Source organism: Choloepus didactylus, chromosome 7 (genome assembly GCF_015220235.1).
Source record: "Choloepus didactylus isolate mChoDid1 chromosome 7, mChoDid1.pri, whole genome shotgun sequence".
Classification (NCBI taxonomy): domain Eukaryota; kingdom Metazoa; phylum Chordata; class Mammalia; order Pilosa; family Megalonychidae; genus Choloepus; species Choloepus didactylus.
The window spans coordinates 120318113-120328649 of NC_051313.1; the positions used below are offsets into that span (position 1 = coordinate 120318113).

At 42.0% G+C, this 10537-nt stretch overlaps 1 pseudogene; it reads right to left on the reverse strand.

Moving 5' to 3' along the window:
* Positions 1 to 346: 346 nt before the first annotated feature.
* LOC119540720 lies at positions 347 to 7761 on the reverse strand (annotated as a pseudogene).
* Between the last annotated feature and the right edge of the window lie 2776 nt (positions 7762 to 10537).

Consider the following 10537-nt stretch of genomic DNA (forward strand, 5'->3'; position numbering starts at 1 on the left):
TATCCCAATGGTCCCAGAGATGTGCAGTCAGCCTTCCCAGCCTCAGATCTTTGGCGTCAGAGAAAGTGGGAAAGTGGCTTTCCTCAGAGGTTTGTTACCTTTCCGAGCCCTGAGGTGGATGATGATCCCCACAAGAAGGAAGATTAGCCCAAACAGGAAGGCTCCAACTCCACCTAGCATCTTTCTCCAAGAATAATCAGGCTGAGCTCCTACAGGAAACAGGCCTTAAAATTGGTAAAATTCAATATTTTGATGCATCTTCCTGAAATCCCAAAGCCTTTCTAGAGAAGGAATAAATTTAGAAATTGCTCTTTGAGGCCAATATTTGCCCCCATGAGGTGGCCTCCCATCTGTAACCGATTCTTATAGCCTGTGAGAATGATCCCTAAATGCTAAGACCAAATCATTAGAGGCTACTAGTTCCCAGGGTTGGAAGTAAGTGATGAGGTGATTGGACCTCTGTATTTTCCTGGAGGTTACAAGGAAAGATATCTGCCTTGTTTTCTCCCACCAAACCCAAGAACTCTGGATTTCTGTGACTCCTCCTGATCAGGGGAAAGAAAATTTTGTATTGTAGACAAGATGTGTGCATAGATGGCACAGGCTCCATATTGAGTCAGTCTGATCCGGAGTCGGGCCCAGAGGGTACAATAGGCTGATTCTCACTCCACTCCACAGAAACGGGGCTCTGCAGGCTGGGGTGGTCCACAAGGCATGTGTAGTTATCTCCAAGTTCAGTAGTCATTTCCAGCATCACCACAGTCTGAAAAGTCCTGTCTCCATTCCTGATGAGGCCTGTGGATATGACTCCAGTTGTCTCCTCCTGCCCATTCTGGTACTACCTGATCTTGATGTTCCCTGGATACAAATTGGTCACAGAGCAGAGCAGCAAGTTGTGGTGTTGCAGGGATGAGGTTCTCTCTGGATATGCTATCACCTCTGGTTGCACTGGGAATGGAGGGAAAGATGAGACATTGTGAAGGAAAATCACTAAGGCTGGTCAAGAGTTTCTTTAGGGATGAATCCCTGCCCCTAATCCCATCCCTAGACCACCCCAGTGGAAATTGGAAGAGTAGGAAAATCTCAGCCTGCAGGACTCAGAAACTCAGCCAATGCCCCCTGGAAGAACTTAGACCCTTTCAAGCACTCTCACAATTACTCCTTCTATCTGAGAGTACACTGGTCCTTCAGTCCCTGAGAACTTGGGGGTCTGGGACAAAGGCCACAGTGACCTGAACTGTGAGGATAATGAGTGGGTCACAGCTGAGGACAGAACATATACACAGACCACACTGCACATGGTCCACTTATCCTGAAGCACGAAATTGCTTACCATAAAGAAGAGGTCCATGGCTAGGTTCACATGGGGGATTTTCTGAACCTCACCAGACCCCATCCTCCACCTCACCTTTTGTCTCCATGGTGAAGGATGCACCAAGCTTGTAGTTGTGTCTGCAGAGCGTATCCACAGAAGCTCTACTCCTCTCCAGAATATCTGTCCGATTGTTCCATAGCTCAATGTCCGGCTGCCCCAGCTTCGTCAATGCCACAAACATCCCCAAATCACTGTCGAAATGTGCATACTCCTCCAAGTTAAAGATGAACCTGACCACAAACCGCACCGTTTCTGTCCCATTAGTGAAGTAACAGTCAGCTTTAGCCTGAATCACAAAATCTTCTGGAAAACCAAAAATGGAACATGAGCCAACTGCCACTTTAAGAAACTCATACCTGGAAAATTATGCCAGGCCACAGGAATTTGACAGGAGGCCTTTTGAGCACAGTAAATAGGCCAAGGGAGCCTCTTCTCCCCTCAGCCCCATTCTGGTTCCTCTTAGCAAAAGGACATCCACGTTGGGAAGAAGCTGAGACCCACCATACCAGGCCAGCCAAAAAAAAAAAAAAAAAAAAAAAAAAAGGCAAGAAATCCTAAGAGGCAAGCCAAAGAGAGAGACCCAAGAGATACAAACATTGATTCCTGTGTTTATTCAACAAATATTTATTGACTCTGTTCTATGCCAGTCACTGTGCTAGGTTTCTCCTAGCCAATATCGCAGAATCCCATGGTTTTAGTCCCCTTTATTATCAAGTCAAAAAGACCCATCCCTATGGTTTGTGAAAATATCTCAGTAAAATTGCATTAAAAAAAGATCTATCCACACATAATAATTCAAAATAATCCTTGCCTTTGACAGGTTCATTCTATACTTTCTTTGTAGAGAAAACTGAAGGAGTGATGGAGGTAGGGCAAAGAAACACAGATTAGGTGCATAGTGGTATGGAATAAACTCTCCTACTACCTTCCACTCACTTGCTATATGATTTCTCCAAAAATCTTACTACTGGGTCTTTTCCTTTGCAATCTTATTCAGAGACCTCATCGCCTCTGTTGGCTCCAACCATTATTTCTGCTGATGTTGGAAAATAAGTAATATTAATCCATGGTTTGGATGTACCTTTTATTGTTATTATTATTATCACAATAAATCACCACCACCACCATCACTGGAACTATATCTACAATTCTTGTATTTGCAACAACTGGTATGGGGCATATAGGGTTAGTTTAAGCCTTCATTTAGGGCTTTTATATCAGATGCTTCCACTGAAAAAGGAATTAACAAAAATTCAGTTCCATTTTCCATTATGAGTTTGTACACTTAAAGTACCTTAATAATGTCGATAATGATTAGTTTGAACTACATATTAACTTTCATACAATGTGCTTCATTTCTAATCTGCTCATGTTTTCCAAAATTATTTCACTTTCCCAAGCTATTTAACCAGTCCTCAGAAATAAGAAAAAGCACAATTCTTTCTAGAGGATACAGATTTCTAGAGGATCTGGAAAGTCTCAAGAAACAAACCCAGATTAAGTCCCAGTTGACTTGAGTTTTAGCTCTCTGTCAAGTAGTTTTACTTAGGAATAGACACTTACCCTCCCTTATACTGCTTCCCCTTTGATAAAGATGGATTCATGTTCACATCTGATAACATAGAGCTCAAAAGCATAGTGTTAAGTGAGCAGAGAAACAGAATGTGATACAATGCACAGTAATATTTATTAAAATTAAAAAATGCACACAGAATGTCAATACTACATATTTTTAAAGGCCACTCTTACACTTAGAAGACATACCAGACATTAGAATGGATATATACGGAGGGGAAGGAATAAAAATGGAGATAAGGAAAGAGGAGAGTCCCTTGTAACGACCAATGAGTAAAATGTGCTGTGAACTCATGGGTAAGAGTAAATTAATTCTATGCAGTTGAGAGTAACAATAACAATAAAAGGAACTCCAAACGCGGTTAATAATGCAGGTTGGTCAGCAAAGACCTTCTGAAGAGATGACGTGTAAGTTGAGAGAGGAAGGATAACTGTCACTGATCTTGAGCTGTGCATGTATGTTCATTTCTGAATCCAGGGGCCTCCCCCAGGAGCTGCTGACTGAGCTGTAAGGATGGCGGCACCCTTCCTGGGCCAGCCACACTCCTCTCTCCCTCGGCAGCTAATGTCAGGTAAGGCTCCTACCTCCGATTCCTCAACATTTATATTCTTCTCTATTTCCTCTAAAAGTGTGAATCAGAAAGAAAACTTTCAAGTGTTCAGTCATCATTTAAGATCTGTGCTGATTCTTTTCTTCAACTGTGCCCTTTAATGGACATTAGAAGCTCAGAGTGGTTTCTATTCTCTAAGAAGGATGTTCTCTCCCCATAGGTTTGTTCCTCTTTTGGGTTTAATGAGATTTTAACATTCAAAGAGTGTTCTTTTCTTAGTACATTACAACCTGTAATGTGCTGCTGCTAAACGTATATTTTCATGCTCTAACATTGCTTCATGTTTGTGTAGACTCAGCTAGAAAAGTAACGGTGATAAATAACATGTATCTGGTAACCTGAGGACAGGGATAATGTATTCAAATTCTCTTACTTCTCAAAGCTGTCTAGTACAATTCTGACCATATAATAGTGGCTTAATGAATGCCAGAAGGAACAAGCTCTGTTTTCAATTCTTTTGTCCCCAGTTGCATAAGTATACAGAAACAGTAAGTCATCAGAGCAAACCTTTGGCTGGAGAATGGCAGCTCTTCTCAGACTGCCTCCAGATTTTACAGTTCTCCGGTTCTCGTCATTAGAGACTGAAACAAAGAGAACCCTGAACAGGACAAAATGTTTCCCTTATTCTCCCCTCAACCGCTGTCCATCCCTGCTCCCTGCATCTGTGGCTCTGGCACAGGTAGTTCCTTTTCCAAACCGTCCATGGTGTGTGGGGAGGAGGGAAGGGGTGTTTTCCTGTCAAAGGGAAGAACACTGCTCTTTGGAGCCAGAAGCCACTTCCAGTCTGGTCTGTGGCCTGGACCTAGAGAGAAAGCTGTCGTTCCCCCATGCCATTTCTCGCACACACACACAAAAAGTGCTCTGCCCTTACCTGGAGGGTCTCTGAATTCCGCCTTATGGGACTCATGAGCAGAGCCACCACCCAGGGAACCCACCCAAACCCCATTCTAGAGAAAGAGAGAGAGAGAGAGAGTGAGATCAGGTCAACCTCTTCAGAATAGGGCTTGCCCCCACACAACTCAGTCAGAAAAAGCAATCGTTAAAAGTATAGATACCTCTGTGGCCTGCTTGGGAATGGAAACTCCTGGGCTTGACAACCAATCAAAATAGAAGAGTTTTGCATCATTAGGTGCTAGGTAGAACACTTTCATAAAGTTAAGTTATACCACTCAAGAACTGTTTACCTGCAGAATCACTGACAGTAGTTTAGTCGTGTGAAATCGGCTGGGGGAAGAATTTTTTTTTTAAGTGTACACTACATAGTACAGGGTCTTATGTACCCCTCTATTCTCAGCACTGTCCCTGGCTGGTTCTGACCAATACGGCCTCACTTCCTATGCGGTAGTTGACATTACCAATGGAGAGAGTGTAAATAAAGAAAAAAAACTGGGCAGCATTCTGAAGGATGTGACTTTAGAGGAGTTAGTGAAGGAGAAAGAGAAATTTCAGAGAGGAAATTGAAGAAACAGATAATACCTGACAGAGTACAATTTCCTGGAAACCAAGAGAGAGATTAAAAAAAAAAAAAAAAAGAGTTGAGGGCTTTCAAAAGAAAATGCTGCAAAAATGTTCTAGAGGATAAAATATAAGAAAATGTAATTAGTGGAGCACTGATGACCTTCAGTGGCTCAGCAGAATGTGAAAGCCACATTTCCAAAGTTTACAAAGTGAACTAGAAACGAGGAAATTAAGGCTGCAGATGCAGAGAGTCTTTCAAGAATTTTGGAAGTTAAGGAAAAGGATGAGACTCTCACTTGAGAGAAAAGCAATGCTGAGGGAAAGATACATTAAAGATAAGAAAGATCTTAAGTTTCTGGGTTAAGTGGAAGGCATCTGTAAACAGAAGAAATTAAAGATAAAAAAGAGAGAAAAAAGGACAAATTTCCCCCCAAATGCTAAATGGAATGGAATCCAAAGAATGAGAGAGTGTCAGGCTTGGCAATAAAAAGGAACATGTCTTCAAAGACAAGAATGAAGACAGGGAGATTTGGGGTGGGAAAGGGGAGAATGAAGGAATTCAAATTGGATGGATTCAATAGACTCTCTTGAGAACAAGACTAGGTCTTCTGCTAAAAACGAATTGAAAGAAAATATATTTGGTAACTTCGAAGAGCAAGACTCCTTTTTCACCAAAGTGGTCTGTAAGTAGATTTTTAATTCATTATCATGTATTTAGCATAGAGCTGTGCTCAGTACAATAGGCCATGTGATGATGAAACAGACCTGTTCTTTTTCCTAAAAAAATATATAACCTAGATGAAGTGACAAACAATCCATTGTAATGTCAGGAAGAATGAAATTAACTTTGTAATCTTTGGGCATACAAGAAAAAAAGTAAATTCTAACTTAGTCTAGAAAGAGTTCTTTGAAGTTGGTGAAGTTGGTGTTTGAGCTGGACCTTGAAAGAAGAGAGTACAATGTAGACAGACTGAAATTGGAAGAATGAATTTTGACAAAGCCTGACTAGCAGGCACCACAATCCATGCAGACATTTTAAGTGTAGCAACCTCTCTGGACCACATGTACCTTCCTAAAATGTTTAAGAATGCCTCATGTCTTAAAGCAAGGCTGGTGGCTTAGCAAGCAGGGAATTTTAGAATTTGGAATACCCAGGACATGGGAACAATAGAGAGGAGATAAACAGTCAAACAACTCCATCTTTAAATATCCCTGATTATCCACAATATGTAAATATGTTACGGTGCCCGCGAGTTAAAGTACGAGACAGCCAAACAGAATTTAAAGAGCCTTTTATTAGCCAGCTAGCAGGCGGCTGCTGTCTCTCACTCCACGCAGGGAGTTCAGCAGGCAGCCCCCACCTGTGTGCACTGGTGCCTTATATAGACAGAAACCGTGTCCTAGAAACGCAAGCAAGCAAGCTATTCTAACAGAAGCAGAGTTGGCAGTTTAGCTCTTGATCACAAAAAACAATTACACAAAGAGTTTCACTTGGGACTGGAGCAGCTATTGATTATTAAAGGGTTACAAAAAGTTTCACTTGGACCTGGAGCAGTTATTGTTAAAAGGGTTACGCTTGGCTGATGCGTGCAACCGCAGCTTTGCCTCCCCTAAACGGTAAAGTTTTGATTTCTTTAACTGGTACAGGCCCAGTCTCACTCCCTCCCCTCATGGCCTAATGCTGTTTACACAACACTATTGCTTTGCAGATGTTTTGGGATTAAGGGAAAGGGACCCCACTTCAAATACATCCACTATTCACTGAATGGGCAAAGGAGTCAATAGAATTTTTTTTTTTTAATTCTCCAGTTCTCTAAGGGAACAATGTTTGATGGGTATGTGAGGTGGGTTATGATGCTGGTTGACCAGCAGACCCAGGAATCCTTGAGTTCTGCCTCATCAAATATGCTGGAAGGCCCTCAGGAAAGCTCTACATATAGGCAACAATAGCACCTTGGAAATCAAAGGCTTACTCTATTATTAGCTGCTCGAATTCTTGATACCCCAGTAGAAGTTCTTATGGTAAACTTCTCTGAAGCTCGAGACCCCAAGCAGGGTCTCATGTTCCCCCTTAAATCCCACTTCTACCACCAGCCAGCTGTAAATCTTGAAGGATTAAGAACTCCCAAGCATATGAGTAATAGTATGAGGAGAGACAAGAAGAAAGATGATTGGATCACAAAGGGGCTCTGAAGATTGAAATATGTACTCAACAAAGACATGTTCTAAATCTTAATCTGCATTCCTGTGGGTGTGAACCCATTTGTAAATAGGTCCTTCTGAAGAGGTTGTTTTTAGTTAAGGTGTGGCCCAACCAAATCAGGGTGGGCCTTAATCCGTATTACTAGAATCCTTTAGAAGCAGAAGAAATTCAGACACAGTCAGAGAAGGACACACAGGAAGAAGTTAGAAGTCAGCAAAAATGAGAAGAGCAAACACAAGGAAAGAGAGATTGCCATGTAACAGGAGACAAATGCAAGCCAAGGAACCCCAAGGATTGCAACAAGCCAGCACCAGAATGCTAAAACTTCAGAGACAGCACATGACCTTACCAGTGCCCTGATTTTGGACTTCTAGCCTCAGAAATCATGAACTAATAAATGCTTGTTGTTTATGCTAACTCATTGTGATGACAACCAAAACTCTATCCAAGATGACATGTATGAAGCTAAGTAAAATGGTGGCAATCAGAGAGAACCCAAACCAGTGAGTTTTAATGTCTTCCCTTCTTCCTACCCCCATCTACCCTAGTCTTTCCTTTGTATTTTATCTCGTTTGGAATTGGAGAAATGGGAAGAAGTCTAATAAAGGAAGAGGTGGTGGCCTGGTTTATTTCTCCTGCATTTTTGTTTATGTCTTCTACTTGTATGAGCACATCAGATTATCTTGAAGGTAAAGTAAGAAGCTATATGTCAGGCACTTAGAACAGCAGTAGTACACGGTAAGCAGTCAGTAAATGATAATCATTACTGTTATTGGAATTATTATTATTCACAAGACTCCATAAAGCTTTAGGTTCAAAACCCACTGTTTCCTAGGACCCCTAGATGGCATCAGATGCAAACGGGTGCTCCTTTAGTTCACCGTCAGTGCCAAAGCACAGGGAATATCTTTGTTTTCCTTATCCTCTAGTCTTTTACCCCAAACTCCTGACAATTCCACTCTTCATCCTCATGAGTCATCACTGACATTGGGCTCCGAGGGGCTCTCCCACTGGACTGGGGCGTTGCTGTTTCCACATGGGGCAGGGCAGACACGGTGGGGTGGTTTTGGGGGCTTTAAAGAAATCTATGAGCGTTTCCCCCCTCCTAGTGGGAAAGATACTGAAGGCAAGCAGCCAGAAGAAGGGGAAGTTGTGGGACAGGGAGAATCAAATGGTGAGGGGGTGGGGGTGGGGGCAGAGGGTAGGAAGGGTGAATGAAAAGAACTCTGGGAAACCGCGAATTACTAACATCTGTGGCTACCAGAATAGTCACATTTGTAGGGATTTGTCTATCCAGTGAATAGCCTAATCATCAGGGAACATTTTTCTGTGTCCCTGATATAAGGTTTACCTGGGAGTTTCCCCTGAGATCAGAAATCTCTGGAACATCTTACGATCTTAAGATCTGCTGCATCCTCCTGTACTGCCCATTAGGATGCCTGAGTTTTCATTCCAGCATCTATTGTCGATTAACTGTGATTTCAGTCTAGTTTCCATATTTCAAAAGTAAGATTTGACTGCTACATTATTTTATTTTTAAGATGCCTTCCAGGTTTAAAGTATTATGAGTCTATGGGGTAATTGTACTGAGGATTTCAAAAGCATTTTCACAGGTCCTCTTCTTCCATGAGGGCTACAGCCTCCATAAAGTTGGAAGATGCAGGGATTATTTTTCCATTTTATAAATAGAGAAAGGATATTTTGTGGGAAGAGGAGGAATCAGGAGTGCCCTCTCTCTCCAAATGCACACTTAGCCCTCGGAGTGAAGTTTGGGAGGATGTGGGAGTGGAGCAGAGGACAGTGGCAGGATGAAACAAAGGTTTTATACACACCCAAGAAACTCCCTATTCTAACCCCACCCAGCTCCCAATGGTTGCCAAGGAGGAAAAAATGCAAAGAAGCCAAAGTTCTGGCTGGCTCATTGCTAGTGCTGGAAAGTACCTGCTGTTTCTGGGAATGTGAAACTTTCTCTTTCCTAGAATAGGAACCCCTCAAGGCAAATCCCTCCCAGCAAATCAGGGACGTGTACAACCTGGTTTTCAGTGGGTGGTACGTGTATGTGGTTGAGAGACAGGATGGTGGACGATGGGGACTTATTCATTTATCCAATAGATGTTTATTGATTGCCTACTATGAATCAGGCCCTGTGCCAGATAGCAGATACAAAGCTTAATAAGGTATATGGCCTTCCCCCAGGAGCTCACAGTTTTGGGGAGAGGATAAGGACAAAATAAAGAGAGATTTAATAAGGGCTATGAAAGACATTAACTCCCAGGAGTGATAGGAAGCACATGGAAGTGCACTTTTCCCAGAGGAGGGACATAGGGGAAGGCTTCCTGGAAAACCTGAACCCTGAGCTCAGTCTTGAAGAGTTGTAGGAAATCAGGGAAGGCTCAGTAAACACCACATGAAAGGCACACAGGTATGAAGGAGGGAGAGCCTGCTGTGCTGGAGCTTAAGCAACAGGAAAGGAAGAGACAAACGAACTAGAAAGCTCTGTGTGCTCTGAGAAGGATCTGAGCACAAGAGGAGCAAGAGCATTTGAAAAATCTTCCAGAAGTGGCATCACCCTCTGTACTTTTCAAAAATACAGTTTCATGGAGAATGGCTGGAAGAGGGTCACCAATGGTATAGGAATTTCTTTGACGATGAGATTCTGTAGGACTATGAAAGAGGGCTATAAGAGTAGGACAAGAGAGAAGAAAGCAGATGCTGAGGTATTTGGAGCTAGAAGTAACAGAGCTCTGTCTGATCTGATTATGGATTAGAGATTATGAATATGAGATGCAGTTCAGTTTATTGGTTGAGAGTACAGGCTTTGGGTCAGGTCAGGATTCAAACCCCAACTTCTCCACTGTGTAACTTTGGGAAAGTTATTTCATCTCTCTGAGCCTCAGTTTCCTCATCCATTAAATGGGGGTCATAATAATGAACTCCACAGGGTTGTAGATAAGGATCAAAAGAGATAATATATGGAAAACACTTAGCATAGTACCTACACATATTAAAAGTCTATAAACGCTAGCTATTATCAATGTTATTAACACTGTTAATTGGGGAACTGTGCTCTGCCCCTCCAAACCTCAGTTTCCCCCAAATAACAGACATAGAAAGGTAACCTCATGGATATTTGTCTTACAGGTTAATATGTATCTCACAGGACAGATAAAAGACTGATAACATAGCAAGCAAAATGTTAATTGTGGTTATCTCTGGGAAGTGAGACCATGGATAGTTTTACTTTTCTTCTTTGTACTTTTCTGTATCTTCTAAACTTTCTATATGAATGAGTGCTATTAAGTTAATAACAAAAAA